The sequence below is a fragment of the Poecilia reticulata genome, chromosome 1 (assembly GCF_904066995.2).
Source record: "Poecilia reticulata chromosome 1, P_reticulata-male-v2, whole genome shotgun sequence".
NCBI lineage: Eukaryota > Metazoa > Chordata > Actinopteri > Cyprinodontiformes > Poeciliidae > Poecilia > Poecilia reticulata.
Genome location: NC_088830.1, coordinates 1,077,954 through 1,082,313, shown reverse-complemented (window position 1 = coordinate 1,082,313; position 4,360 = coordinate 1,077,954). Strand labels below are relative to the sequence as shown.

Below are 4,360 nucleotides of genomic sequence, written 5' to 3'. Positions count from 1 at the left end.
GTATAGATAAGACATTTGGAACCAGTTCTGGTCGGCTTCTGAATCCAGGAGTGTGAGTCTTCAGGTGAAACTACTCGGCTTAAGGAAGTGAAGGTGTATCAGGCCAAGATGAGGGTTTGCAACAGGGGGATGATGATGCTTCTGACCACAGCGGGGGCTTTCTGTGCATTCAGCCTCATGACCATCGCAGTGGGCACGGACTACTGGCTCTACTCCCGCGGGATGTGCCGCTCCAAGAACCTGAACGACAACGAGACCGTCCACAAAAACGAGGAGGTTCTGACCCACTCGGGACTTTGGAGGACCTGTTGCACTGAGGGTAAAACTCAAACTCACATTTTTATGCTAATATCTGATTAAATTATCAGTTGGTGATGCAAGGTAAACTATAAAAGCACGGCAAAATTGTCTCCATGCACATCAAATTAGCAAGAGTTAAAATTGCAGTGTTGGCACATAATAGAGTACAGTGTTGAGACTTGAGTGTTGCTTTCTCCAAGCGTTGCCACCTTTCAGAAATCAAAATAAGGGACGCCCACCACGGCGCGTCGCCCGACTCTCACGGGGTGGGATGGCCGCTGCAGTGATAGATAATATTTTATGCCAGTGTTTTTTGTCTTTAAAAAGTGATCCATAGAGCAATCATTCATGCATAGAGGTCGGTTATAGAGTACCCCAAAACTGTACTCCAATCAGAGTAGTATACTTTAAATACGTTTAATTAAGCAAGTGTAAAAAGTATTTGTTAAACCACTGAGTAACTGATCATAACACCTGATTTAATATTCTAAATATGTCCTCAAACAACTAAAAGTATAAAAGTTATGTGAACATTCTGATATTTTACAGAGTATTACCAAAATATTTATAGAAATAAGGAGTTAGGTTTGGAGGCTGGTTCTAGACCAGATTTACCACAGAGACCGGGATAGTCAGTATTTTTCCATGGCAACACTTGAAAAAGAATGAAACATAAAAAAAAACAGAGCAATATTTCATCATTTGATATAATAAGTGAGCTAAAGACCCACTTGCGTCTCCAGAGATCCAGGTTGCAGATGGAAAGTGTGATCCTATCTCCATACAGCAGCTAAAATTGCAGCACGATAATTTTTAATTTGTTGTTAAAGTAAAATTGTGAAGGTTAAAAAAATCGATCCACCACTGAGTATTAACATAAGACATTTACTTAGTATAACTTCTTTGGTACCCTGTTAGCCCCCACCTAGAACCGCCCATGGCTGCAGGTCTGGGTCTGGAGCATTAATAATAATGATAATAATAATGATTTGTTCTTTAAATGATCATCTGTATTATTTTTGGCTGATATTATTATACATTAAATGAGCAAATAGTGAAACCAATATAGTCTACTAAAATCACAATAAGAAACTTAATCATAGCAAGATGTTACCATATCAGGTTCTGCTGTGTTCCTCTCCTCGCCACGATGGGCACATTTTTTTAATTCTGTGTTCATCCTCACTAACATTATTCAGCCTGGGATTTGCGTCTTCCTTCTCACGTCTGTATCTTTACAAGACGTTTTGCTTCTAAGGACGGTGGAGAATCGGTCGAGGATGTTGTAAAAAGATCTGCTCACTGCGGCTGCGTAGTGTCCGTCTCTAGGCAACCGTGACAACCATAGACATAATATAAGAGTAGACCCCGCATTGGCTGCTCCGGCGCAGGAAATACGGCGGCCATCTTGGAGAGGTCGTCCCTCCTACTTTGCTCAACCAAAACAGCAGAAGATGCCTCAGCACTGATGGATATTGTTGTTCTGATCTATGGATTATTGATGTGAGGCTCCACAGACAACATTTCACAAGTAAGATGGACATATTATTGTGTATATATTGTGATTAGAATATTACTTTACTGTATTTATGTCCACCGGCGAGATACCAGCTAATATTAGCTACAGTGCTTGGTGTAATACGGGTTCAGCCGCTATGAAGGATAACTGAGATTCTGTAAATCTAAAAAAATTATTCTCTAACATTGACTTAGATTATCTGACACAAGAGCCTATATTAGAAATGAAACAATGTAACATACATTATAAAACTTATATTATGTGTTATAACATTCACCAGCAAAGTTTACACAGGTGGTAAAGACTATTATTTAATAGGGTATATGCCACAGACTTCCGTTTTAGCACTTCCGCATTTTTTTGCCACATAGAATGGTTCCGGTTCACAGGCAACAGTATGCTAACAGTGGCTCCTCAGTCCTGCAGGACTATTAATGAAGCCTATAGAATTATTCAGACGTCCTGAAACGCTCCAACAACAACAAAGGATTAAAGATGGATGTGTCAAAACTTCACAGTAACTTTGAAGGTAAGTTAATAAATCGTTTGTATTCATCATAATGCCTCATATGTCTGACGTAGCTAACAGGGACAAGCTTACAAAGGTACTATGTATATGTTAAGTGTTTTGATTATCTGTGCATTCTACATATCTATGCTTTATAGATAGATATACATCTATATAAACATATATAGATCTGTCTATATTGTGCCCAAGCTATCAGTCGAAGCTAAAGTTAGCTTCCAATGTAGCATCCAATTCGGAAAATAGCTAAAGGGCGATTACACATAATTTTTCACTATCTTGAGCTTTTTTAATGTGTTGTACTTTAAAAACTACAACACCCAGAGTCATGTTGGTATTAATCTTTCGAACCCACATGTAAGAACACGACCAGAAGAGACGAAAATAAGTACAATAATGATTTATTGAAGTCAGGAGGAGAATGTAGAGGGGGGAGAATACTGGAGCGGAGGACCAGGTCGTCTTACTGCCGATGAGAGGCACAAGGTTAGAAACTGCGAGGAGATAGTTGTCCGGAAATAATCAGAGAGTGCTTACTTGGGAAGGATGAGTGATCGGCTTGGGTTAGTGCGAGTATGGGCTCGTTGGAGAGCGGACAGTGATAGTTAACGGCCGGAGTAGCGGCGTAGGTTCCGGCTCTTGTAATCCCTTCTCTCCGGTGAGGTTCGGACGTGGGTCTCCTGACCCGGAACGCTCCGAAGGGGAATCCACCGGAGAAGGATCCACGAAGAGGGGAAGACGAACACACGAGGGGTGGCGTCTGACCGGTAACACCGGTAGCGTCGGGGGAAGACACAGGAGGTAGGTGATCCACAACGGGGAAACAGACTCACACAACACTCGGGATGAACTGATCTCTCGGGAACAACGAGGAGACCGCTGGATAATCTGACGAGGGAGACAACAAGGAGTTAGAAATAACGAAGATCACAGAGGGCCTTTCTCTGGAACGAGTTTTACCGAGGTAAGCAAACACTCAGGCGATGAGAAGGAGCGGAGCTGCTGCTTATATCCAGGATCCACGCCCTCTAAACGAGCTGCAGGTGTGCGCCCAGGTTGAACCCCGCCGCTTTCCAGGGGTAGCACATGGGTGACATCTCGTGGGTGTCCGAGGAATAGCGGCTCAGAGACCAGTGATAAAATAAAACTAAAACTAAAGAAAACAAACTAAGAAACAAAAAGGGGAAAAAACACAGACCCTGACACCCAGACATTTCAAACCTAACTAGATTATTCTGTACTAACAGCAGAATAAATTAAACTTTTGTGAAACCTTCTCATTTGTGAAATTTGTAAAATGTCAATAGATTCCAGAACACATTAGATCTGAATTATTAATTTGGCATTATTTATTATTTTAACTTTCCGTTTTCTATTTTTTTAATCTTTATTATAGCTGGAGTTGGACAGTTCTGTTTGATGGCTTCCTGGAAGGAGAGATTGGCTGAGCTAATGTTGCCAACAACTTTTCTCCTGCTATTAACGTTTTTGCTTTTCTTTATAGAAAGTATTTCTATCAGTTGCTCTTTTTCCGTTTTGTATACAGTATTTGTTTATACAGTATTTTTTTATTTTGACCTTAATGCTTACCTGGTCAGGTGAGGTGGAAATGTACATCCTCTTGATTACTGACAAAATGTCAGAACCACATGGACTGAGCTGGTTACATCAGATCAATCTGAATCTTTATTTCTCATTAAAACATCTTGTAATTTTAAGACATTGTTATAAAAGATCATCTTTATTCTGCTGTAACGATGACTGCATTCTTGCTATTAAAATTTCTTGTATCCTGACCGTAATGCTCCCTTATACAACTCACAGAACAGATGATTGAAATAAAAGCATTTTTTGAAAGTATTTTCTGTGATTTTATAGAAATTGACGGCAGAAGGAACCGATTAAAATCAAATCTGGTATGAAAAAAAATCTTGTATCATCCAGCCTTATTCAGCATATTAAATTATATAACTAACTACATATTACCTAATATTCACATTTCTTTGCTGGTATAA

The 4,360-nt window shown here is 39.9% G+C and overlaps 1 long non-coding RNA gene across 1 annotated transcript; it reads right to left on the bottom strand.

Annotated features, from left to right (window-relative positions):
- Window positions 1–2,730: 2,730 nt before the first annotated feature.
- LOC145551459 (uncharacterized) lies at window positions 2,731–3,029 on the bottom strand. The gene is made up of 2 exons (XR_014087304.1): window positions 2,883–3,029; window positions 2,731–2,811 (listed from the first exon to the last, which is right to left on the bottom strand). It is a non-coding gene; the product is annotated as an uncharacterized LOC145551459 (long non-coding RNA).
- Window positions 3,030–4,360: the final 1,331 nt, after the last annotated feature.